This window comes from Podarcis vaucheri, assembly GCF_965113315.1.
Source record: "Podarcis vaucheri genome assembly, chromosome: 6".
In the NCBI taxonomy this organism is placed as follows: Eukaryota; Metazoa; Chordata; class Lepidosauria; order Squamata; family Lacertidae; genus Podarcis; species Podarcis vaucheri.
Genome location: NC_138764.1, coordinates 54,217,864 through 54,245,576, shown reverse-complemented (window position 1 = coordinate 54,245,576; position 27,713 = coordinate 54,217,864). Strand labels below are relative to the sequence as shown.

The 27,713-nt window shown below is 45.9% G+C and overlaps 1 protein-coding gene and 2 long non-coding RNA genes across 5 annotated transcripts in view; 1 reads left to right on the top strand and 2 right to left on the bottom strand.

The window, feature by feature from the left end:
• LOC309534522 (phosphatidylinositol 3-kinase regulatory subunit gamma) overlaps window positions 1-27,713 on the bottom strand; it is a 246,006-nt gene that overhangs the window by 110,515 nt on the left and 107,778 nt on the right. The window lies entirely within an intron of this gene.
• LOC309534571 overlaps window positions 1-27,713 on the top strand; it is an 89,489-nt gene that overhangs the window by 60,223 nt on the left and 1,553 nt on the right. The window lies entirely within an intron of this gene.
• LOC309534583 lies at window positions 363-27,713 on the bottom strand. The gene is made up of 3 exons (XR_014220800.1): window positions 27,654-27,713; window positions 2,604-2,679; window positions 363-894 (listed from the first exon to the last, which is right to left on the bottom strand). It is a non-coding gene; the product is annotated as an uncharacterized lncRNA (long non-coding RNA).

The window sequence follows — 27,713 nt, the reverse complement described above, 5'->3', positions numbered from 1 at the left end:
TGTTTGGAAGTATGCTTATTTTACCCATGGTTGGATAAGTGATTCCTATGGCTTCAGGCACATTGTGAATTGCAGAAGATGACTGACAGAGACTGATAATTATAGTTAATGATGGCCTTAAAAGATATATATGTGTATATATATTTGTGTGTGTGGCTGGGTTGGGGGTTGGAGGGTATAATAAAATGAACTCATAATAATTACATACAGTAGAGTCAGAGAGGAAAAAAGTGGAATCTGGGAGAGTACTGCAGAAAGCCTGGACACTGGGGAATACAACAACAAAAACAAGAAAACCAGCTAGACAACAAACGTGTTAGGCCAAAAGGCACTTTAATCGTGGCAGAAGGGGATAATGACCACACGAGGAAGCTGATCTGCTCTGAGGCTGAATTGGGTCTGTTCTGTTCAGCCTTCCTGGCTGAGCTGGTGTGAAGCTGGTTTTGGAGTGTGTGTGTTGAAGAACTCCTTCATCGTGGTGTTGGAGGAGTTTAGCATTCACGCTGGGGCTTCCTGAGTTGTGGCAGTCATAGGGCTGTCTCAATACATAAACAACTCAACTCATGTGGCAGGACATATTCTTGATCTGGTTTTTGCAACAAGGTTTAACGGCAGTATCCCACTGGTGAGTCTGCTGTCCTGAACGAACCATTTTCTGGTGAGGTTTGGTTTGATAATGGCAGTATGCCCCTGCAGGGGTGGGGGAGCCATTAAGATGGTCCATCTTTGGAGACTTATGGAAGTTTCCTGAATACTCTCAGAGATTTTCTGACTGACATAGTTTCCACTCCTGTTGATGCTCTATCTCACTATGGAATAGGAATATGGAAAGGACTCTTAACAGTATCACTCCTTGGGGCCTCTTCTGATTTTGTACTCTGGTATTCTTGGGAGCTGCAGGTAATGAAGCAAGAAGGATGATGGCTAGAGCACAGCTGGCATAAATCTTAGGAGGAATTTGACCAAACTCCACCTTTTCTGGACAAGGATAGGTTGGCTACAGTTCTGCTCTCATATATAACTTCCAAGTGCTAAATTCTGTGAAAATGTGTGCAAGTGCAGAATTTTAGAAGTTTTCACGTGAATTATAGCAAGCATTGGGATCTCTGGCCATTGGCTATGTTTACTGGGGCTGATGGAAGTTGTAGTTCAACAACATCTGGAGAGCCCAAGGTTCCCCCACATCTGAACTATAGCAATATTTGGTGCTCATCATTCCAAGTAAAAGAGTGACACCCAACTCTATTTAAGGGACTTGAAGAGAAGTCAAACAGATGACTATCAATTTTGCATTTTTATCATGACTCTTTGCTGGAACTCATAATCATCCTTTCCCCCATGTAAATATTCTGAATTTGCCCTCCATTCAAAGAGGAGACTTCAGGATATACAGCCTTGCAGTGTATTCCCAAGGCAGGCCGACAAGAGCTGCTCTTGTAGTATTAGGCCCTGCAGAACTTCCCCTCCTGCTAAACTTTCAATGGCTAAAGGGTTAACTTTCAGTTAACACCATGGAAAAGGTTTCAAGTCATTAAAGTGCAGGCTGATCCATAACCTTGTTCCTTGCTTTCCTCCTGAATCAACCCAATCCTATTTGACAGGAGGAATCTGTGAGAGTTAATGAAGCAGCGAAAGGCTAGGAGGATCTCAGAACAAAACTTCATCACAGCCAATCATGGAACAGATTATCCTTTGCCTGACTGCATTATGATGACATCATCCCATCGCCTCACTGCAAGCAGATCAGTCACCCACCCCTGTTATTTCCATTTCTAGGCAGTCCCTGGCTGGATTATTCATCGGCTATCTTTTTAATCTTGACTCTGGTTGAAATGAACATCTGAAATGTCTTTAGAAGTGTCACTCATCATAGAGATCAGGTCTCTCAAAAAGGTGTGACTTCATCCCTTTTGTAAAGGTCCAAAGCATCTGGAAACAAAATTCAGACTGGCATGTTCACATGGGTCATTGCCTGCTAATCCAGAATGATTTTCTCATGATGGTCAAGGGGAACTGCTACAAAAAATATGAATGGGTAGCAGATGCAAACACCCCTGCTTGTTTTAGATCTGTTTTTGCTGAGCTGTGTTTTGTTTTAAAGAGGGGCTTTGTGTTGGCCAAGACAGGCAACAACTTCTTCCTCCAAAAGTGGAAGAACCACCTCAACATTCACATATTGGTTTTGCAAAAGTGACACTACATTACGGCAACATGAAACATCCTGCAAAAAGATTGCTTTCTATAGTTTTTTTTAGGGTTTGTTAGCTTGTGATCATTTGCCTCATCATTGCAGGTTATACGCTCAATCTGGTCTTCACTACAGAGTGGGCTGGGAGCCCTTCAAAAGGTGGGAATGGCCCCATTGTTATGGGCAGGTGGTCTGTTCATGGACAGCACCTGGTTAAGTTTGGATTGGCTGTGGTTGAGTCCCCTGCAATGGTAGGAGACCCATTAAGATAGTCCACCCTTGGAGACATATGGAATGATGTTATGGTTGTCACTCCTGTCAATGCCCTTGTCTTGCTGTGGAACAGTGAGATGTGTAGCGCTATCAACATAATGATCCAGAAGACTCCTTGGCTTAAAGACATAATTGTGCCTACCATGTGGCAGTGGCAGCAGTCCTTGTTGAACCATCCAGTGGTTGCTGAGTGGTGAATGGGCTGTTGAGATCTAGCCCTGGAGAGGAAATGCAGGTTACATTAATTCTGGAGGTAGATACAGCTAATTACTTGGAGGTGCACCACAATGGATATGTGAAACATTTTGAAGGTAAAGTTGCTCCCATCTTTCCATACTGGATGCCACAATTGAAGTGTTTAGAGCACCATCTGAAATAGTTTACGGGAACAGTTTCGGTTATTGTGGCCTGCGGGTGGTTGCAGTGGTTAGGCTGACCATCTGTTCTCTTGATGGTCGCCCATCTTGGCTTGTGACATATAGCAGGAAGCAATTCACTAGATACTTTCAGGGAGTAGCATGTGGCTCATTATGGGAGGGAATGATCCCCACTGCTTTCAAAGAAGTGTTGGTGTGGTACCTCCTGAAGAAGATCAGTGCCTACCTCTTCTGTGCCAACCATAACACAGCTGTGCATCCCAGAGACACGAGCTAAGAGCTGATTCATTTATGTATGTACGTTACTAGATGATTGTTCCCATTGATAACTTGCAGCTGAATATATGAATGGCTTCCATTGAAAAAGATCATCTTTGAGGTGTTATGAAAGTTCTGTGGTAACTGATCTGTGATGGCTGTTTCATACATACAAGGCATGACCATCTTATATTCACTGAACGATGAGAATGCATGTCTGAATTAACTCTTAGAACTGAAATTTTGAGGATGAGTGGCTTACATATGAAGGAACACCTTAGGCAAATTTAATAACAAATGGGATGTGCTTTCTGGATTGCTCTGGGTACTAAACTGGTGGGGAACATTTTTCAGCCTGAAGGCAACATTCCCTTCCAGAAAATCATTTTTGTGTGTGGGGGGGAGCACAAAACTATGGTGGGTGGGGCCAGCAGTAAAATAAAGCAGAGCAACTGATGTTAGTTTTACCTTTGTACAGTAGGCTTGTTTCTACAGAAAAATCATTTTCCCAGGCAAGCAAGAAGAATAATCAGAGCTCAAGGACACATTCTAACTCAAGTTACGTGCAAACAGGGCCAGTGAGGGGTGTAGCTGAGGAAGGTGCCTTGGGAGACTCCAGAGGGCCAAATGTGGAGGTGGGGAGGGCTGCTTTGGGTCTTTGGCCATGGGTTTCCCACCCTATGAACTACATCAATATTGCCCCCAAACCAGCATGTTGTGAAATTATCATTTGACTCCTTGATGCCATCCCATCCCATCCCATCCTCCCACCTATCTTGGTTATTAACTTCCTACTTGCATATTAGAAGTATTAATTTGATCTAATGATTTGTGATGCATATTGTGAGTTAAAGTGGTAAGTTAGTTGAAATCTCAAAATATCACAGAACATATTTGACACAGCGATAGCACACAGCAAAGCTTATCAAAGTTATGAAGAAAATATGCAATTTAGGTATACATTTTTAATAGTTTTTCTCTGTCATCATCAGCAATTATTGATTGCTGATGTCTGTTTTTGTGCAGATATATATTTGTAATAAATACACCAAACACAGAAAACCAAAATTGTTTTACAGAAACAATTTCAGCAGCATAGCTTTTCTTGTTTCTACACAACAAGCTATTGTTGCAAAATCTCTTGTTTCTACAATACTCTTAAAAGGTACAGGAATCCTTCCTTCCTTTGCAACTTTAAATTACTACCAGGAGAGCCTAGCATTTCCAGCTCCTGTCTTGCTTAATGTCCTATTTTGACTCCCCAACATACTCTTTCGGCATTGTGCCAGTCCATGTGATGCACACCTCTCAGGGATTAAGCCCCTTTCCCAAACCTGCATTTACCTTCGTTGCAACAAACCAGACCCTACTTGCCTAGTTGTGGACAGAGGGGAGGAAACCAACCTCTTCATAGCCCTTAATCAGCTGAGCTGGTCACAGCAGCAAATGTCCTTGCGGAGCTTGGGGAGCTGAATAATGAGAGTTCCTTCCAAAGGGGAAATTAATCAATTTGCTTGAGGTCATACTTTGAGGCTGGTGGCAGAGGGGAGTCTAAATGCTACTCTTCCCCATCTACCCTCCATATCCAATGATTTGCTTCTAAGCTTTAGAAGCCTGAGCCTCACTCTGAATAGCTGGTCTATCACTTCCATTTGTTATTGCAGTGACTGCCTTATTCCATCTGATCTAATGCTTTATCTATTTGGAGGCAGCAATAATTTTGCTGGAAGTTGCTGCACCCTCCCTGAAAATTTTCCCCAAAGGGGGCCATATGCAAAAAAACCCCATGATAGCAAACATTTGAAAATAGGCCCTTTGCTTATTTTTGGGGGGGGGAGCAGGGGGGGGCATAGGGCAGAGCTCCTGTGCCTTTAACTGCCGCAAAACTGTGTGCACTAGGAAAAACATGAGGGGTTGGATTTCACAATCCTTTGTCCTTACTTTAAGTAAAAGCAATATTCCAACATTCCATCATACTGCATTATTAAGTATATACAGTATTATCAGTAAAAGCATTTAGGGATGAACAGCAGGTTTACGATTCTAGTAAGTATTGCCTTAAGGTTATGTTTTCAGGAATTGGCTTTACAGTTAGTTCTTTGTTGAAATCTATTTTTAAGCTGTTTAGTCTGTCTTGGTTATTTTAACTTGCATGGGAGCAGAATTGTGCCTGGACTCTTGGTTGCACCAGACAATTCAGCTCTTGGCAAAACTGAGACTGGAATCTTAAGAACATTTAGTCTGGATAAAATGTTACTGAACTGAATGGAGCTTAATAAGCATAGTTTGGATTGGGCTGTCATTTTACGTCAAGCTACCCTGGACAGAAGATGACTTTGCAAGGAGTTCTGTTTTGTCCCAGTAGTTCATCTCTTGCAAAGCTTACCTTAATTGCTCATACTTTGTTTAGGAAATTCGATGAACATTTTTTCTTCTTTTGCAGAAGAAAAAATGAATGAGGAGAAAATATTAAAGGGCAATAAGATGGTAAGCCAGCATTAACAGAAAGAGAGAGATTTTCTCCATCTGGAATATGAAGCTAGTTTTCCATTAAGCAACCTTTAGGTGTCATTTTAGGTGGCAGATTCCAGATGTGGCTCCACGTCTTGCAGCCTGGCCCTTTGCATGTTATTAAAAAATGGAAGTAAATTCTGTGTTTGGGAAGTCAATTCTGTATTTTGATGTTCTGTTTCTTATGGAAAATATCCTAGGCTAACACTATGCAGAGAGATACAGGTGCCATTCATCAGAAAACTGGAGAAGGAGCACAGGGTTGGTGAGGCATGTTGCTAGCCCAGGAGAATTGCGGATGCCATCCCAGGTTTAAGGAATGAAGTTGCAGGGAGGAACCATTCCACGGCCCTATCCAAACAAACCAACTTAAGGAAGAGGACAGGGATGGCCCACGATCTGACACAATCCCTGTGGCTTTCCCATTTTACCTCAATTTTCATGCTATATAGGTGAAATGGATTATCAAATATTGAGCAACCTGTTCTCTCTACATCTGAAAATTAGGCTTCTTTTTAGAATAAACGTTTAAAGAAAATAGTTTGACAATGAGTTATCAGTAGTTTTACTTAGAAACTCAAATAATTGCCACATTAACCTATCACATAGCATAGTCAAGTATACATGAGCCCCCCAAACCAGCCACTCTCTCACACTATGAAGCAGTTATGCCTTTGATGTGTGACTTTTCCACTCTTACTCAGGATAGTTTTGTATGTACACTTATTGTGTGTGTATGTATGTGTACACTTATTTTTTGTATGTGTGATGTTCAACACATCCAGACAAATGTATATTTCAAGTAAATATATATTGTGATTTCTAATAGTGCACAAGACAGTAAAAGAGGAACTTTCAGACTGTCCTGCTTGACTAAAAAAAAAAAAGAGTATTCTGAAACAGAGCTTGCTCCAATAGATGACCTTTTTAAACTTGGGATTTCTTGTATTTCACACAGTATGAATGACCTCAACATGAATACTATAGGATCCATTTTAGTAAAGATAGCTAACTGGAATACTCTTCAAAAATATGGCCATGCTGCTTTGATATGCCAGCATCTGCCTCCCTGAACAGCTAAATTACAAGATTCTAATGATCCAGAGTCATTTAATTAGCAGGCGGGAAAACTATCCAGCCCTCCATTAAAAGCCTGGCTGTGCATCTCTAAGATACTACTGTGCTCCCAGAAGGTTTTTGGGTTCTTCTGCAGTTGCAGACGTGCTTCCTTTATTTTGTGGGGTTCTCCAAGAAGCATTAAGGATTAGTGTGGGGATTAGTGTGACTTTGTTAAGAAGAGTTTGCATAAAAAGCAATCACCTCCTTGCTCTTAAAGGAAGAGAGGGAGGAAGGGAGGAAGAGCATCCTCATAGAATGGCTTTGTTCATTCAGTTGAACTTGTCACTTCTTTTGTCTGAGATATTAACTCCAAGGACTTAGCTAGATTGGTAAAGAAAAAGCGTTTTATATGTGTTGTATACGCATGAAAGCACTGTGACACCAGATGGCGCTGTGAAGTTCCGTTTTTGCAAACACAATTTCTCATACAGTCGTACCACTTGTTACGTCAGTCTCCGGTTGCGTTTTTTCAGGATACGAACGAGGCCTTTCACCACGTTTCACTGTGCGCGCATGCGCAGAAGCCCTCTATCGTGCCGTGTGCATGCACAGAAGCGGCACTCTAGTTGCGGACTTTTCAGGGTGTGAACAGCACCCCGGAACATACTAAGTAGGTAACTAGAGGTACCACTGTATAAAGTTTACCACATGTTTTCCAGAAACACTTCTTTGATGTGTCTAGATCCAGCCCAAGTCTCAACCACAGTCTGCATGGCACTTTTCCCATGGGTTGGAGGTTATTAATCACATCCAAACTACAATATCATGAGCAGAGATGTGTTCCTCTACCATGGCAGACAAAGGTTGACTCAGTGAAGGTCCCACTGCTTGTATGAGCCAATGTGAGCTTTCTGTGCCACATGGTACAGACCTTTGGTTTGGTACTGTCAAGCCAGGAGGGCATGAGTGAGGATGGCTCCTGAGATGGTTGCCTCAGGCAGTCTGATTTGGGGTGTGATGAAAGGGCAGCTAACAGTTAGTTATTTCAATTTATTTTTATTTTAGTTTTCCTGCCAGAAAGGAATGGTGAGGCACTTGTGGGATTTTCTGCTTCAGGTGCCAAGATAACTTGGCTGACCTTGGGAACTATGCATGTTGACTTTTTCGTTGGTGGCAGGGAGGCTCCATTTGTTTCTCCGCCTCAGGCGGAAAAACGTCTTGGGCTGGCCCAGAAATGGAAGAGCTGCATGTGCAGGCATATCCTTGGACTGTCCTCAGCTGAGCTCCCAGTTGAAAAGAAAAACACCATGGCAGATGAGACAGAAATTATTTATGGCATCCAATCTGTGGGCGGCTGTGCAAGTACCTAGGTAAGATAGGTGTTTCTGTGGTGTTCCAAGGGCACCCATAGCTCATGCCCTAGCCTTGTGATGCAACTTGTGCCCCCTGATAATGGAAGCTGAGACTATACAAACCAAAGGGAGTGTTTTATGTTGAAGTCTCAGGGAGAAAAATATTGAACTTAGTTCTAGCCCACTTGCTTCAGAAACAAATGTATATTCTCTAAAGAATAGGTATGTATATGCTCTATAGAACTGCAAGCTACTGCCTGTAGTTCCACTCTCTTCAAACGTGCTTTAGCTGGAAACCTATTTTCAAAGCTAAATAGGAATGACCAACACTCTACAATAGATTCCTAGCAAACATGTTTGGATTTTGTCATATCTCTTTTGAGATGCCCTACAGAATCATTTTACTGGAATGTCAATAAAGTCAGGAGTATAAACATAAATAAAAAGAAAATTTAGGGAAGTCTGTTAGGGCAAATGTAAGAGGGTCCATGAAACAGGCTTCCCCCATGAGAGAAATGGGGGGAAAGCTGCGGCAACTTTCTTTCAGGACTCTGATTTGCACAAGTGTTTACAGATACAAGGCATTTGCAGGCATCAGCTATCATTTACAGAATCTAGATTCTTATGCCCCTCAAAATCTTGAGAATATTTACTTTAATTTTAAAGCAAACAAGGTTTCTAATCCTCATCACTGTTTTGAAAACCATAAAGGCAGTGCCTAGTCAATATTCTGAGGTCACATGTAGCTTCCCAGTGGCTAGCCTCTCCTTCCTTCACTTATTTCTATATCCTTCCACATGCGCCTGCCTTCAAAAAAGAATTTACCCACCAATGTTCCCAGTCCAGCATCTTATGCAAAATTACATAGATTTATACATAATTTAATCAAATTTATGGATGCAGAATGAGTGGTGGTTAGTGGAGGATTCTGGAGCCAATGATCAGGCTGTCTCTTTGCTATGCACAACTCTCATGCATTCAAATCCCTTAATGCAAGACCGGGAGCCTGAGCAGGCAGCAAGGCGCTCTTGGCTTGTGCTAAAATCACTTCCTATTTAAAATGATCAGTTTAAAAAGACAAATATAGAAACATCCCGCAGCGTGGGAGCTCCTTTCCCTCAGTGTGCAGCTGCCTTTACATGCTTGCTGGGATCTCATTCCTATTTGCTTGCAGTAAAGGAGAGAATTTATAGGCAGGCGATTCTGCTTTTAAACTGTTCCTGGCAGCACTTCGTTCTTTTATCGTCTGTGATTTCCTTATGGAAGCGCACCCCAGAGAGACCATGACGAGGTCCCTTGCTTTAGCACTGGCTCCTGCCCAGCCTTGTGTGACTGGGCTTGCACTCTGATACATACATCTGAGTCACTGTCCTTTTCCAGGGCCGCAGTAGAAGATTTTCAACTTCATCAGGGTCAGAACAGTGGAGGGATTTCCTGCACCCAAATAACTTAATCAGGAGGGGTACTCTTGGGGGAAATAAGTTATTTATCCCCCCCCATATCAACATCTCCTCAATGTCCGGAAATGTTAAGGAAGTCTCTTTTGATACACTCAGCAATTGTAAGAATCCAGGCCATTAGCAACAGTTCATGTCTTAAGCACGCTGCCTTTAAGACTCCCTGACCTTGGTTAAACAGGAAGGCCTCTGCCGTGAGAGATATGGGACCTGATTCAGCTAAAGCTATGACTAGCTTCAATTCCATTGCCTCCAGCAATACTAAGTCATGACAATGCCCGGATCAGGACCATGATTTTTAACCCAGGATATTCCACTCACTTCTTTCTATGCCCATGCTGGCTTTTTCCTGATCTAGGGAAAAGAAGACTTCTGATCTCCAGAATGATGAAGATATTGAATGTCCAAACAGTCATATTGGACAGCAGACATGTTTTGTTATTCAGCTAGTAGTAGCTAGTTAGTGTTCATTTATGAAAGTTCAATGTTTCTCACACATTGTGGGCTATACTACAGTTCAGAATGTAGATGATAGAGAGTTAGAAACCGGGTCAGTTTTGATCACTTTTTCTGCAGAACACCACTGGAAAAATCAATTGGCCACAATCCCTTGCACACACTATGCATAAGTTGCGTAGAGCGGAAGCAAATTCATGTAGCACTCTGATCAAACTTTCAGATCCTCTCCATCCTCTGTCTATATCCAGCTCTCTCCCCCCCTTGCACCCTCCCCAAATCTGCTCCAGAGGGTTGGGGGGGGGGAAACCCAGAGCAAATTTAGGGGGCACATGGGGCAGAAAAAGGGGAGAAAGTCCCATTGCACAAGTGGAAATCCTTATGCTGATTGCAGGGCTGGCCCACCCATAAGGCATAGTGAGATGACTGCCTTAGGCGGCAGGATTCACTGAGACAGCATATCCTAATGCTGTTCTTTCCTCCACCCTAGTTCCTGATGTAGACCCTCCCTCACTCTTTCTTCCCTGGAGGGGAGGCAGATGCCATTTTGGGCAGTGACTTATGGGGCACTTACTTACAGATGCATTGGATACAAGCCATGAATTCCAAATCTGACCTCAAGTTTCATTTCTGAAATTTGAGTGTTGCATGCCAAGAAAGAGAAAAATATCCAAATTTTGGTTTCTGAAACATCACCAGATTTCACTATTTGTAAAATGCCATTTCAGCTCTAAGGTGGTTCAGTTCTTACACAAAGATAGCTTCTCTAGTGATAACTGTGACGTTTTAACTATGTGTAGTGGGCTGTAAGAGATGACACCGCCACTGTTATCTTTCTTGTCACCCCCAGGGACACCTGTGTTAGGTTGCAAACCTGTATTCATGGAGGCTCCCTGTCTATTTTAGAATCCTGGTTTTTCAGAGTTCTGAAATGTCTAATGTCTAAAATGTCTAAAATGTTTAATGAAGTACTGGACACAATCAGTGACTGCTCTTCTAATAGTGACAGTGTGGGCATGCATGCTTACCCATCATTTAGAGAAGCTTAGCATGTTGGCTTGTTACATGTTTGTGCAGTGCTCTATTAGTACTGGACATGCATGCCATCCGTGTACAAACTTTACAGAATTGTCAAAGCAGTGGCAGCAGTGGTTGAAACAGCCAGATGCATACCTGTTAAGTAACATTTTCAGGTCTCCCCACTAGGACCATGACAGTGCATCCAAAATGTGCAGAATTCCTGCAGAACTTTGATTGCATGGGGACACACAAACACAAGTATTGCAAATGTGGGTCATTCACATGACTATCTGAAGTCTCAAAATGGATTTGTTGCATTTTTAACTAAAGAAGCTTATGCAACCATTGCTCCTCCAGGCCAGTGTACTGTTAGATGCTGCTTAGGGAATACCCAGATTTGGCTGGCAAATATGCCAGCTAATGGAATTAGCTGCTCCTTGTCAGAACAGCCCTCATTCTGCATGGGAACAGCAGCAGAAAGATACACTCTTGCTTACAGAAGGGCTCATTTATCCTGACTGGCAGCCCCTGGGATTAGATGCATGTCATCATTGGCGGGATGAAAATAACTCCAGCCCCATAATGCCTGGAGTCAAACAGAAATAGTTACAATAAAAATAAAGTAATATGGACCCTGTTTTGTGTATTGTAATTGAGAAGCCTAGATCTATTAACTCATGAATGCTTGCAACATGTAACTAACTGGGTTCCTTAATGGCAAACTAACACTCTACATGGCAAATCAGCCTCTTCCTTTAATTTGGGTAGGTAAAAACGGGTTACCATTCTCAAAACGGCAACATAAAATCATAGAATTGTAGAGTTGATAGGCACCCCTATCAACTTAAATCTTCAGGTTGCTACTTTAAATTGGGAAGGCTTAAGATGCCTTCTTACCACTTTACCTGCTGTACATTTTAATGATGAGATCATGCCACATAAAATGAATTGCTGACATTGTAAAGAGGGTTGCATAGGCCTTAAACAACAGCCTGGATGCCTACTGTACTGGTATTTTATACAGCATGTGAGCTCGGTTTTCAACACGTTGCAGTGTCAATGATCCAAAACACAGTCTCTTCTGTGTGCCAAGAAGTGATGGGGAGCCTGGGTTTGAGAACAGGAACCAAATGTAACCATCCTGCTCTAGTGACCACTTCTAAAATTAGACTATGGGTGTTGCAAAACCCATTTCTGATTTGGTGAGAAGACCGTTACGAAACAGGAAATCCATGTGGTCAAAGCTACTTTAGGCAGCTTGGACTGGAACAGTCATGGAAGACTACTGGACATGAAAGATATGCTGAGATTGACAATGTCTCCTGGGATTTTACCTTTAAAGTTTTGGAATATATGAGCTGTGGAGACACTTTTATAAAAGGAATCTGGGCCTTATACTGGTATTCTGAAGAGTCAGCTAAACTGATAGTAAATAATGTATTGTCTGAGAATTGCAAAATAACTAAAGGAACGAGACAAGGCTGCCTGTTGTCACCCTTGTTGTTTATATTAGTTTTAGAAGTATTGGTGCAAAGAATAAGATGTAATCAAGAAATTAAAGGTATAAGAGTGAGACAGAGGCCATATAAATTAAAAGCATTTGCAGACGACGTGGTGATATCTGTAGAAGAACCAATAGAGTCAATCCCAAAAGTATTACAAGAGATTAAAAAAGTGGAGATGTAGCAGGTCTTAAGTTAAATAAAGACAAAACCAAACTCTTGGTAAAAAATATGAATGATAAGAGTAAAAACAAATTACAAGATATGTCAGGTCTAAAGATTGAAAGGAAAGTCAAGTATCTAGGTATATTTGTTGTTGTTTAGTCGTCTTAGTCATGTTCGACTCTCCGTGACCCCATAAACCAGAGCATGCCTTGGAAACTCTCACTTTCTTCTCAAAGCCTCTCCTTTTTATGTCCATGGAGTTTTCTTGGCAAAATACTGGAGTGGTTTGCCAGTTCCTTCTCCAATCTAGGTATATGGTTAACAGCAAATAATATAAATTTGTACATAGATAATTATTTAAAATACTGGGAAGATATTAAAAGAAATTTGCAAATTTGGGACAGAATGAAACTTTCACTGTTAGGTAGAGTGTCGACTATAAAAATGAATGTATTACCAAGAATGTTGTTTTTGTTTCTATCAATTCCGGTGATTGGCAAGACAGATTGTTTCAGTACATGGCAAAAAGATATTTCTAAATATATCTGGCAAGGGGAAAAAACCTGAGAATAAAATATGAAAAATTGATAGATGCAAAAAGAGGAGATTTCTCCCTTCCGGATATGAGATTATATTATGAAGCATCTTGTCTTTGTTGGTTGAAGGAATGGATGACATTGGAGAATCCACATATCTTAGATTTAGAAGGTCATAGTAATATTTTTGGTTGGCATGCCTATTTGTGGTATTGTCAGGGGTTCAGAAGCAGAGACGCAGAGAAGGGTGGAAACAGAGAGCGAGGGGGAGGAAGCCGAAGGGAGAATGAGTGATGATGACGACCCGAGATCTCCAAGCCTAAGCAGTGAGTCAGAGGACTCCCAAAAGGGAGCCCCAGTGAGCAGAGCAAGGGGGGGATCCGGGGGGACACCCCAGGAGGAAGGGAACAGAGGAGATTCAGAGAGCAGCAGCTGGAAGTCGGGACCCACGCTCAAGACTGAGAGCAGCAGGGAGGAAGGCAGCCAGGCATCGGGTTCCGGAGGCCGTCAGCAGGAGGGAGGGCACGAGTCAGGGGTGGTCACGCCCTCCTCAGAGAGCGAGGCAACGGTCAAGAGGAAAGTAGAGAGTTGGGCGCGCGCGCCAAGTTCAAATGCAGCGGAAGCTGGAGCAGTAAGCAGCCCGGAGAGTGAGCCAGGTCCCAAAGCCCGCCGAAAGGAAGCGGAAGGATCAGGGGGGTCAGCGTCAGAGGAGAGTAGAAGGGAGGAGTCCCAGGGGGGCAGAAGGACCCAGAGACGTAGGGAGAGGCGAAGGAGGTGGAGCAAGGCTAGGGTATTAAGCTGGTGTGCAAGAGGCGGGGACTCAGATGGGTCTTCGCCGACCTAGGGCAGAAGGTGTAGAGCTGCACGCTGCAGTTCGGAAATGAAACCTGTAACTCAATAAAGACTCTTTTAAAGTGGACGCTGTGTGGCGTGGTCCTATGTGAGCTGGGACCTGGTAGCAGCTCTGACAGTAAGACCCATCTCTTCAAAGCTTCAGAAACCTGAAACCTCGCAGCGGGAGCAGAAGCCGCTAGGGGAGGAAGAGGGGTGTCTGTAAGCAAGCTCACAAAGGTTAGCAAGATGACGGAAGAACAGAGGATCTCCGCGCTGCAAGAGGCAGTGACCCAGTTGTCCTCAGAGGTATTGGCTTCCAAGAAACGGGAGGAGGAGACTACAGCCGCCTACAGAGACCTACACGCCAGGTTTGAAATGCTTGTTAAGCAAGGGCAACCGGGATCCAGACCGGAGGGCGTGGGATTGGCACGGAGAGCAGGAGGGCTTGTGGCTCACTTCGATGGGACTTTGCAACAGTACCCTAATTTTAGAGCAGACGTAATGTGCGCACTGCAACTGCTGGCAAAAGACTTTAGAGATGAGGAAGAGAAGGTGGGGTTCATATTGTCCCATTTGCATGGGGATGCCAAAGCCTGGCTGCGCAATTTGTGGAGGGATAAAGATCCGGCGCTTCAGAATGCAGATGCCTTTATCAAAGCGATGGATGCGTGTTTTTTGTCTACTATTGATGTGGATCTTGCCAGACGGGAGATTCATGGACTAAAACAAGGGAGGGCGAGCGTCCGGCAGTATCACGCCCGATTTTTTGCGCTGGTCAGTGCTTTAGAATGGGATCGGGATTCGCCCCCTGTCAGAGACCTCTTCTGGGAGGGTCTAAGTTCTGCGGTTAAGGATGAAATTGCAAGGGGGGAGAGACCCCGAAGCACGCAGGAGGTGGTCCAAAGGGCGCTGACTGTGGGGGTGAGGCTGGAAGAACGTCCATGGTGCAGAGATGAAGGACGTGGAGGGCGCGAAGCAGCGAGAAGTTTCTCTTTCGTTCCGAGGGAAGCAGCGCGTGCGCAATCCACACCTCCGCCAGGAGGGGGAGGGGAACCGATGGAGGTTGGAGGTGCAAGGGCTCAGTCAGCAGCCAGAGCCCTAGCACCGGCAGCAGTGAAAGCGAAGCCTCCTAGAGGGAACAGGAAGTGTTACATCTGCGAGGATCCAGGCCATTTGGCGAAGGAGTGTCCCCGGAGGCTCCACAAGCACACTGCAGCCTCAGCAATGGTGACTGCAGCAACGCAGCAAGGAGAACCACAGCAGGGAAACGACGATGTCTGGCTGGAGACGGAGGCACTGGGGCCCAGCCAGACGCATCTGTGAAGCAGCCCCCAGCGATATTGCAACCCACGGATCCCCTCCCACCCAAACCAGTGGTGCAGCTCACAGCGTCTCTCCAGCTACCCAACGGCGTCACTATCGAAGTGCCGCTTTCTGTGGATTCTGGAAGCAACGCAGACTTTATAGCGCAGAGCTTTGTGGAGCAGCACGCTATACAGCTATTGCCTGCCACTCTGCCCCTGCAAGTCGTCACAGTGGATGGCAGAGAGTTGCTAGGGGGGCAGGTGGTGAAGCAGACGCCACCAATGGTGATGCGCCTTGGCAACCACAGGGAAGTCATCAGTTTTAATGTCACCCAACTGTCGGACACGCCCATTGTGTTGGGCATGAGTTGGCTGGACAGGCACAGTCCGACACTGGCTTGGTACCAGAGACAACTGATCTTCGGCTCCTCTTATTGCGCAGAACACTGCATCCTGCCCCGACGGGAGGGAGAGGAGGAGGAATCACAACTGCAGTTGGGAACGTTGCAAGCGGTCCCCCACAAATACGCGAACTTTTTGGAGGTCTTCTGCGAGAAGGAGGCGGACAAGCTACCCCCTCACCGGCCATATGACTGCAAGATTGACCTCCTACCGGGGGCGACGCTGCCGAAGGGGCGGCTATACTCCATGTCTGAAGATGAAATGCAGGAACTCAAACAGTTCATCAAGCATAACCTGGAGCGTGGCTTCATCAGAGAGTCCAAGGCAGTGGGGGGCAGTCCCGTTTTCTTCGTGAAAAAGAAAGACACGCCCCAAAAAAGACTCGTTGTGGACTACCGCCTTTTGAACCAGATGACCAAACCGTCTGATTACCCCATGCCCAGGATTGACGACCTCCTCGCGACGGTGCGCAAGGGACGCGTGTTCACCAAGTTGGACCTACGAGGGGCGTACAATCTCATCCGCATGCGGGAGGGCGATGAGTGGAAGACGGCCATGTTCACACCGCTGGGCACCTACGAGTACAGGGTTATGCCCTTTGGATTACAAAATGGCTCTCACTGTTTTCAAGCTTTTATGCATCACGTGTTGGAGGGACTCCTCTACAAGACATGCGTCTGCTTCCTGGATGACATCCTGATTTTCTCGGACTCGCAGCAAGCTCACGACCGAGACGTGAGGGAGGTGCTCAGCAGGTTGCAACAACATAGACTGTACGCCAAGCTGGAGAAGTGCCAGTTCGACACGAAGGAGGTGGATTTCCTGGGATACAAGTTGTCGGACAAGGGGATAGCCATGGACAGCACCAAGGTTCGTGCGGTATTGGATTGGAAGAGCCCGCGCAACCGGAAGGAGGTCCAGCGGTTTGTCGGCTTCGCCAACTTCTATCGCAAGTTTATCAAGGGGTTCGCGATGCAGACGGCAGCAATTACGGACACGCTCAGCTCCAAAAAAAAGAAATTCATCTGGACGGAGCAGGCGGAGCAGTCCTTTCAAGCGCTCAAGCGTCTCTTCGCATCGGAGAAGCAACTGCTGCATATCGACCCCAGTAAACCGTTGAGGGTAGAGACAGACGCGTCAGACAGAGCCGTGGGAGCTGTTCTGCTGCAGCGAGACCCGCAGGGGGTGTGGCGGCCGGGAGCGTTCTACTCCAGAAAGCTCAGCAAGTCGGAGCAGAACTACACCATCTGGGACAGGGAGTTGCTAGCCATTCATGCAGCTTTCAAGGCGTGGAGGCACTTCCTAATCGGCGCCAAGCACACGGTGCAGGTCTGCACGGACCACAAGAATCTGGAGCACTGGCGCACGGCTCAGTTCCTGAACCAGAGGCAGATACGTTGGGCGGAGTTCTTTGCTGACTTCAATTTCCGAATAGAGTACGTCCCAGGCGACACCAACATCATGGCGGATGCACTGTCCCGAAAACCGCAATACCTAGAAGAGGTGACGCCAGCGGCGGCCATGCACATCTTCGCACCGACGGCGTAGGCGTGTGCCTCAGCTACAGTAGACCTGGATGCGGTGCGACGTGCATTGCGGGACGACTCATTCGCACAAGACAAGATGGCGGAACTGCTCAGAGGCACGGCTACCACGGACGAGTTCCAGGTGCGGGACGGCTTGCTCCTACGCAAAGGGGCTGTCTATGTACCAGGAGACGACCTTCGCGCCAAGGTACTGCAACAGTTGCACGACGCACCCACGGCCGGTCACTTTGGCACAGAGAAAACGATGGAATTAGTCGCGAGAGACTTCTGGTGGCCCAGGCTGAGAGGGGAGGTCGCGGACTACGTCGCGAGGTGCGACACCTGCCAGAGGGCCAAGCCGGTACACAGACCACCGGCGGGACTGTTAGAACCGCTGCAAACACCGTTTGAACCGTGGGAGAGGGTGGCCCTGGACTTTGTGACGGATTTACCCAGCTCGAGAGGCAAGACAGCTGTGCTAGTGGTGGTGGACTTGTTCACCAAGATGGCACATTTCATTCCGTGTGCGAAGGTGGCCACGGCGGAACAAACCGCCAAACTGTTCATAGATCACGTGTTCAAAGTGCATGGCCTGCCACGGTCTATCCTGTCCGACCGCGGACGCCAGTTCATCTCGTCTTTCTGGCAGAAGCTGATGGGTTTTCTAAATGTCAAGGTCAATCTGGCATCAGCAAGACACCCGCAGACCAACGGGCAAGCAGAGAGGGTCAATGCCATCATGCAGCAGTACCTGAGATGCTATGCCAATCAACAGCCTGCGACGTGGGTGGATTACCTGCCGCTAGCCGAGTTCGCTTACAACAACACGAAGCACGTGTCCACAGGAGTGACGCCGTTCTTTGCCAACAATGGGAGGCATCCCAGAACCTTCCCGGGACTGGAGAGAGTGGGGGAAGGAGAACCACAGACGGCGGACGCGTTCGCGTCAGAGCTGCAGGCGGTCCACGATCAACTCAGACGGCAGCTGGAGCTAGCTAAGCACGCCTACAAGGTGCAAGCTGACAAGCACAGGCGGGTTGGCGAAGTGATCCAAGTGGGAGACTGGGTCTGGTTGGCAGCCCACGCAGTGCCGACCAGGTCACTTGCCAAGAAGAAGTTGGGGCACAAGCAGATCGGTCCGTACCAAGTCGAAGCGCAGATCAACCCGGTAGCCTTCCGACTGGCGCTGCCGGAGGGTTCCAGAATGCATCCGGTGTTCCACAGGTCGGTGCTCACTCCCTACAAGGCACCTCACAGGTTCCAGGAGCCAGGGACGGCGCCAAGTCCGCTCCGGGAACGGACGGAGACGCGGGGGGTGAAGCACCAGAACCACATCAACGAGGTCACGGAGATTTTGGACTCCAGATGGGGGGAGGAGGGAGTCGAATACCTCTTAGCCAGAGAGGGCACCCGGGCCAGCGCCAATAGCTGGGTACCTGACTACGCTTTGGAGGAACCCCTGCTCAAGGACGAGTTTCATGCCCTCTTCCCACACAAACCCATGCCAGCGAGCTTCTTCGACGACTGGTTGTTCACACCCACACTTTCTTCCAGCACGTTCCATGGATTCGACTCAGAAGGGGAACCCGCACGGAGCACCCGTTCCCCAGAAGGTTCACCGGCAGGTTCGGCATCAGGCAACTCGTATTGGTGGGACGATCGACCAGAGGAGCAATGGCGCAGGAAGTGGCTGGAGATGCCAGGTCGAGCGACCGACGCAGAGACTGACATGGACGTGTTCGGGGAGGACCTCGGGTTCGAGCACGGCGGTACAGAGATGGAAGAGCAACAAGTCAACGTCGACGACCGCGAGGGGGAAGACTCGGAGGTTTTCAGTTGGCGGCCACCCACGGGGAGCGACCTGTATCCAGCATTCCCTCCCATGATGATGGAGCACCCAGCACCCACACCTGACAGCGGGGAGGGGGGAAGGGGGGGCTTCGAGGGGGGGATGGATGTCAGGGGTTCAGAAGCAGAGACGCAGAGAAGGGTGGAAACAGAGAGCGAGGGGGAGGAAGCCGAAGGGAGAATGAGTGATGATGACGACCCGAGATCTCCAAGCCTAAGCAGTGAGTCAGAGGACTCCCAAAAGGGAGCCCCAGTGAGCAGAGCAAGGGGGGGATCCGGGGGGACACCCCAGGAGGAAGGGAACAGAGGAGATTCAGAGAGCAGCAGCTGGAAGTCGGGACCCACGCTCAAGACTGAGAGCAGCAGGGAGGAAGGCAGCCAGGCATCGGGTTCCGGAGGCCGTCAGCAGGAGGGAGGGCACGAGTCAGGGGTGGTCACGCCCTCCTCAGAGAGCGAGGCAACGGTCAAGAGGAAAGTAGAGAGTTGGGCGCGCGCGCCAAGTTCAAATGCAGCGGAAGCTGGAGCAGTAAGCAGCCCGGAGAGTGAGCCAGGTCCCAAAGCCCGCCGAAAGGAAGCGGAAGGATCAGGGGGGTCAGCGTCAGAGGAGAGTAGAAGGGAGGAGTCCCAGGGGGGCAGAAGGACCCAGAGACGTAGGGAGAGGCGAAGGAGGTGGAGCAAGGCTAGGGTATTAAGCTGGTGTGCAAGAGGCGGGGACTCAGATGGGTCTTCGCCGACCTAGGGCAGAAGGTGTAGAGCTGCACGCTGCAGTTCGGAAATGAAACCTGTAACTCAATAAAGACTCTTTTAAAGTGGACGCTGTGTGGCGTGGTCCTATGTGAGCTGGGACCTGGTAGCAGCTCTGACAGGTATGAAAAGGTGAAAGTACAGAAAGGATTTACAAATCATATAATTAGGAAAAAATTGTATAAAATATGGGATAAATACCAAAAGTTATTGGAGACAGAAACACCGTTGGAAGCCGTAGCAGTAAAAAAAAGAATATGATAGAAGGTTGGACAACTTACAGAAATTTATTAAAACAAGCGGGAGGAGAGTTTAAATTAAAAGAATTTAAGGATTTATCAGGAAAGTTAACATGGATACAATATCATTATTTGAATGAAATACCTTTGTACCAACTGCCCTGCTTCACATAGTGGCTGGGGTGGATCTGATCCTGTCAGCTGATGTCAATGAGACTGACTTAGGTTGGCACAGCTCCGGGGCTGGAAAGCCCATTGGGGGCTGTGCACTGGCTGCAGCTGGTGGAGATCCAAGTGACAGAACTTCCACTCACTTGCCTGTTTGGTTGGTAGAAGTGAGGGACAGACCATTCCACTGGAGTGGTACTGGGATCTCCACAGCCAGTGAAAGGCCAATGGAGACTGGCAGGGCTGGGCAGAGAGGACACTTCTGCCCAATCCAAACCACAAGGCAAAGGGTGGTGGTGGTTAGATTGCTCTTCCAGTCCGCCAATGCCTAGAAAAATGTGATTGTCCAGCAATGTGTTATAGATCAGAAGCTGCAGTGGGTGATAGGATTTTGCTTTACCTGGTAAATTAGCTGTGTTTATCAGAGGTACAAAGCTGACTGGTGATTTTTTTAAAAAACTAGACTCACTCGCATAATACCCAGAAGTGACTAAAGATTATTAAGGGAGGATGCATGTATCTATCTATCAGAAACAAGTTACAACATGCAAAAACTCAAAAAGCATATTGCATTGGCGTAACAATGTTTTAGGGGGGAAACCATTAAGGCAGTAGTTCCCAAACTCCCCCCCCCACCCCATGAAAACTGTTGAGGGTCTTGGCAGACCACTTAATTATTATTTTTCTGCTTGTTGTGGCAATTGTAATGCCCTCTTTTACTTGATAGCTCTCAACAAGCACTCATATTGAGAACACGAAGGATTTTGAGAAGGAGACTTTTTTTCCAGGGGTGGGGCATTATTACAACTGCTCAGCAGGTAAGAAGGTGTAAAACCAATAAAGATTTTCAGGCTGATGTTTACTTGGAAGTAAGTGCCATATAGAACACAGGCTTCCTTTTGAGTAAAGGCACATGGAACCCAGCTTCTAAGGTGGCAGTCTTATGCACATCTACCATTGATCTATGTGATGCTTACCTCTGAGTAAATATGCATAGAATCAGCCGATATGTGCACAACTACATGTGACAGTAAAAAGCCTGCATTTCTCACATTAATGCAAAAGCTATGTTGGACAGAATGAGCAAACAATTAAAAATTAGCTCTCTCTGTGTCCCTGTCCCTATCCCAATTAATATTCACACATCCATGTAAACAGTGTGTGGGAGGTTAAAAGGCACTTTTAATGTTATGTGAAAATGGCCTAAGACAAAAACAGAGAAGCCTAACTTTAAGGTGCCTTCATTTGTTGTCTGAACGAAGTGAAGCCTTTGTTTCATTTGCTGATTTTGGCACTGCATTTGTTTCTAAGGCTGTGTACACAGTTCAGCCTTTGAAGCTCTGTGGCTTGCGGGTTTTCTAAAAGCACTTTTGTAGACATCGCTTTGCAAGTGTCCATACCTGCACTCTGAGCAGACAGCATTTGTATTTGTTAAATCATTGCCATATGTGCACTCCCCAAGAGCAGGTTCCCAGAGAAGGCACTCTCAGTTTCCACATGAGGCAAGAGGAATGCATTGTGAAATGTAAGGAGGCTTTTAACTGTTCCATTGAATGGTGCTTTCAAAACACCAAAAAGGAAGCGTGCAGAGAATTCCTATTTCTATTAACATATATGAAAATTCACAATGCAATATCTTCTTTGAAGATGGGAGTTATCAGAAGGAAAGCTGATGTGGCCGATCTGAGCGTAATTCTTCGGTTCACATTGCACCCCCAGTGTCGACGGGCACATCTACTGTACCTCCAACCTTCCCACAATTACCACAAAAGTCTGAAGGGGACTTCCTACATACTTACAAGCCTCCTCAAAATATTAGCAAAATACTGCTTTGGAGAAAGAGTGCTAGTGCTCTAACTATAATGCCAATAAATAACACCTTTCTGTTCACCATCATTTTAGCAACATGTTTGTGTCCCCCAATTAAATACTTTGAGTCTACACTTCGGAGCCATCTTACGTATTTTGGGTGGTATTCAACTGAACACCAAATTAACCCCTGCAGCTGTTTTATTGTGGGGAGAAGAGATACAAAAAAACTTTGCCATTTGAATCTGAAGGGAGACCCCTTAAAACACTCTGATCATTTACTTTCTTTCAACCATGTATCCATCCCTCGATGGAAAGAAAGGGCTTGCTATTCCATTATGGTCAACAGTTGCCAACAGACAAGGTGCAATGAGTGTTTCTTCCATACTGGAGGAAGACATGGAAATTACAGGTGCAACAGGCAGGGGGCTTTGGGACACCATTACATAGCCTCATAACTCCTGATTCTCTGACTCTGAACTAAGGTTGGGGGAGAATTTTGATTCACTCTGCAATTTGGAGCACATCTCCCCAGCCCACATCTGATGAACTGATAAGTATCAAATTGGGGGGAAGTAGGCACATGGATCAGATTGAATGTATATAGACCCTTCTGATCACAGTCCATTCCTTCCTACCTTAAAAAAACAAAACACACCTTATGGGGAAAGCCATATTTTCCTCCATACAATTACCCAAGAACTGGCAGCACATTGTAACCCATGCCTTATATTAAAAATCTGCAGCAAGCACTTCATTTTCTAACTGGTCCAAGCAGTTTTTAAGAAAGAGAGAGAATCCACATACCACATCCTAAATTGTTTTTAAATGTATTTATGAAAAATGTCTGCATTTATTTAAAGATTTCCCCTGGAAATGGACTTAGTCCTGTCCCCTCTTGGCACTGGGACTGACCAGACTTCAGTGGATCCATCCAATCCTACGCCAAATATATCTGTTGCAACACCCCACCCCATGCTTAAGTTACTGAACAAGTGGCAGTATGGATGGAGCATTCTATGCACAGATGAGCTACTTCTCCTCTGTATCGTTCCAATTTTTAGTGTATGTGCTGCCAGAGCAAGTACTCACAGATGAGCTATTTCTAACCTTACAAGAGACTAGTAGCACTTGCCCCTGCCCCACCTTACTGGATTGTCTTCCTTCGCTGTACCTTCCTTTTCTACTGAGCCTTTGGGCAAAAGAATCAGCTGTCTAGCCAATGGGGTTAGCACAAATGGCTCCAGTATAACTTACAAAGAACCACTCACATAAACAGTTTGATAGAATGTTATCCTTTTCCCTGGAGGGCCTTCCACACCCTGGGCAGTGACACCCAGTTCTCACTTTCTTATTCATTAACTGCTCATAAAGCAGTCTGGAGATGAAAGTGCAATGTGGGTGCTAATCACTACTAACAACCAATAATTTAACCTCCCGAGGCTCCCTTGCAGCATTTTCCCAGGGGAGGGGAAGGCAGCCTAACAGTCACAGCAGGGGCTATTACCACCCACTGGTTGTGTAATAGGGAAACAATGAGATGGAAACAGAACTTTCACAGAAAGCTGCATACATAACAAAGTTATCTAGAAGTGCCAATCTAGAGTTCTCAGATTTAGTACATTTTAAACAGTTTTTTAAAAAATGACAACTGTTCAGCTAGCAAAGGGTCACAGGCTGTTGTAATGGCTAAAAAAAATTGAGGTCTGTATTCAGGGATTGTTCTGGTGTTTCACATTCATAGGCTGCAAATCTGCTGTGTTTCTGCACTTGTGTGTGGAATAAGTATTCCGGAATGGATGATCCCTGTAATTTGGAGATAAGAGAACTGTGGACAGATCTCCAGAAAGGTTACAGGATCATCTTAGGGTCAACTCTCCCACAACTATGCATTTGCAATATTGCTTTTCAAAATGCATTCCATGGGTGTTAAAGCCAAATGCAACTTGCCATTTGCTTTCAGAATTTAACAGAGTTCCCAACATTTTAGCCACCAGGCAAATTGATGGTGTTTTCCCCTTTGGATGCTTCAGTGGAGTATCTTCTCTAAAAAGAACTGAAATTGGAAGAGTTTAATGCAGGCAATCTTTATCCATCCATTTCTTGCTGAATTTACTTGCACTCTTGCCTTGTGAACCTGCCCACCCATTTGTCGTTGGCATCTGTCTGTCTCCAAAGAGAAGTCCTACCTGCCCCTCACTTCCCTTTACAGAATGTGCAGAAACCACCTTGACTGCTAGACCCACTGTTGGTCTTGTCTGTTCAATCCACCGGAGCCTTACATGAAGGGGGAGTCCATAACTCACCAAGGGCTTGAGACCCATTGGCTAACCTCACCTAGTTTAATCGGCGAGTCGAGGCTGTTCTTGGGGTGGGGCCGCTGCCACATGCTGAGCCACAGGTGAGAGCTGACTTCAGGGTGGGGACCAAAGGTGGGCAGACATACCCCAGAAGGAGCATGACATGTCCCGGAACCGAGTTACTACCCTTCCCATTAGACCCCATATACCCCATCCATTTAAAACTTTGGATATTCTCTACTATAAGATCTATTTCACTAGAAGACTAAACCAGTGAGGATAGACACTAGAGCAGAAACTTCTTGCTTGTGGCAATTCTACTATGCAACTTCTTTCCACGAAAACCAACCCATCAACAACAACCTCACCTGAGCACAATACTAAAATGGTAAAGGGGGAAAAATAGAAACATCTTTTATTGTAGGCTTTTGGGGGACTCTTAAAAATACCATTGATGAGTTTTCAGTGGAGTGATTTTTTTAGATAATTGTTTTTCTTATACAGTGGTGCCTCACAAGACGAAAATAATCCGTTCCGCGAGTTTTTTTCGTCTTGTGAAGCAACCCTATTAGCAGCTTAGCGGATTAGCGCTATTAGCGGTTTAGTGGCTATTAAAGGCTTAGCGGCTTAGCGGCTAAAAGGCTATTAGCGGCTTAGCGGCTTAGAAAAAGGGGCGGGAGGGAAAAAATTGCAAGACTCGCAAGACTTTTTCGTTTTGCGAAGCAAGCCCATAGGGAAATTTGGCTTGCGAAGCAGCTCAAAAACGGAAAACCCTTTCGTCTAGCGGGTTTTCCGTCTTGCGAGGCATTCGTCTTGCGGGGCACCACTGTATTTATGCTTTGTATGCCAATGCTTTGTATACCATTTAAGGCCTCCTGAATAGGAAAAAGAGAGTGGGATACAATTACTATCTTAGTAGCTCTGTGGTTTTATGCAGAGTTGGGACATTTGGCACCTACTAATAGGTTAATCTAAGAGTGGGGAATGTGTGGCTTACCAGATGCTGTTGGACTCCAACTCCCATCAGCCCCAGCCAGCATGGTGGGAGTTGTATTCCAACAACATCTGGAAGATACTTGTAAATAAATGAAAATATTACAAAATCCCACTAAACTTCCAGTGAACTCTTTCCAAACTGGATCAAATTTGGGCAGATGCTACACCTCTGCAATGAAGTGAAATGAGCCTAACAATATATTTTCTGAGAACCACTATGAAAAGGATGGGGGTAGGACTGCCTTTCTGAGTGTTGCATTTGGCATTACTGGTTTGAAAGATCTCCAGTAGCTCAGGAAATATTTGGCAAAATTAAATACATGCTGTCCACTGGCCTGTGTTTGAGGGTCACTCTCCAAGTTTCTCCTTTTTGTATATTTGCAAGATGTTTCTTCTATTACCAAAGTCTGCAGGGGTTCTGTGGCATGACAATCATTTCCACAGGTTTACAGTCCTCCACATTATTCTTAGGAAGACATGCTGGTTTCTCTCTCTCTCTCTCTCTCTCTCTCTCTCTCTCGGCAATATATGTAGAGCAGAGCAATGGAAGGAGGGTTGTGGAGCAACCCAAAACAACTGTTCCTCTTGTGTGTTGTAGAGCCCAGTTCTTTGGAAAACACACATTTGTTTCTTGTTGGGCAAGCTTGACAGCTGCTGACCCTTAGCTCAAAGGGTTTCCCATGCAAATAAGCCGTGTTTGCAAACTCATGGGTATTAGCACTGCTTAGCTGATGGCTCAGAGGGCCGGTAATCCTAGCATCTATGACACAGAAGCCCCTAATTGAGCTTTGCTGAGTAGGGTGAGTTAAGGCAAAGAGATAACTAGAATCATCATAAATGCTCAAGCATCCCAACCAAACAATGGAGACAGGCCAGGTGAAGCAGAAATGTTGGTTGCTGGAGCTGTCGTGCTGAGGGCAGCTGCTGCTGCTGTTTTCTATTTTGTTTCTGCCCAAGTCTGTACAAGTACTGCTCTTTAGGTGTGTGCATAGTTTGGAAATAGCACTGGTTAATTGTGCAATGGTGAAAACTACTCAAACTATGCTCAGATCCACCTGACAGAAGGGAAAGCAGGCTGTGGGATAAGTAAAGGGGAAGGAGCCATGCTGTCACAGTAGCCATTCCAGATGCTTATTTTCCCAGTTGGACACTTAAATTTTGCAATAAAAACCATTTAATATTATGCTAATATATACTGCCCACTCCCAGTACTCCTGTTGTTTCACAACATAAACTGGTAGCTCTAAGAAGGAGAAGAAGGTGACAATGGGTTTCTGGCACCACAGTTTTACTTACCAAGTACGATGGTCAAGTCTTGGGGAAACACACACCAACACCAACACCCCCCCCCCGGTTCATTATCATTGTCTTATAAAACACTAGGAATAGCTTTTGTAACATGCCACTCATCTTGTGCCCTGATCCTATTAGTGCTCCCATTTCTGGGTTTCCTAGGTTCTTAGGACATGCCATGCAGAATTTTTTTAATTCTCCTCTCTGCTTTTATTTTTAACCAAATCAGTGTGGATAGACTGTGCCCGTGTGGTGGAAGGGCAGGTTGCTTGAGGGGAGGCTGCTTAATCCCCACAACTAGGCATTTTCCAGCTCATCTTTTTCATCCATATGTGTGTTTGAGGAGGTAGGGAGATACAGAAAAGCTTTGGAGATCCTGTTTTTTTCCTTCCTGTTCTGGGGGGGGGGGGATCTCAGGGGATGGGGAGCTGGGGTGGTGGTGGTGGTGCTGACGATTACTAAGCTGAAAAATAGGACCAAAGAGGAAATATGAAGCAGCCACGCTCTCTTTTCACTCTTCTACTACATGATGCCCAATCCTCTGAATGAAGTTGCATGCAATTCAATGAGACTTTCTCCCAATGAATGTATAGAGGCTCGCAGAAAGGTTAGAGCTGGAACCTGTTTCAACTATTCTTGCTGTTCCTTTTCCCCTGAGGGCATTTCCAAGTGGTGACCACCCTACACTAAGCCTGGAAGGGGTTGGGGGCGGGGAGGAAGCAACTATGGGCAGCCTGGATTTTATTTTATCTTTTGCTAGGGTTGCCTGACGATACAGGACTGGCCCTTTTGTGCTTTTAATAGTTGTGTGGGAGAGGAGATGTTCAGCAGTTGGAAATTTTCCTTCCATGGCATTGTGGTGGGAGGAGATGGCCTCCTTGGTGGAAAGCTCCCCTCCTACACAACTATTAGGTTGTATCCAGACAGCTGCTTCCAGCAGTAACTCTAGCACTAAACTAGAAAGGTGGGGTGAGTGGGGAAGGAAAAATACCTCAAGGACGAAACAGGGACTAATTTGTGTGGGCAAACAACTCACTGAGAGGAGGGCTGCAGAGACTCCTGTCTTAGAGTCTGGGCACAGTTCTGAAGAGGCCAC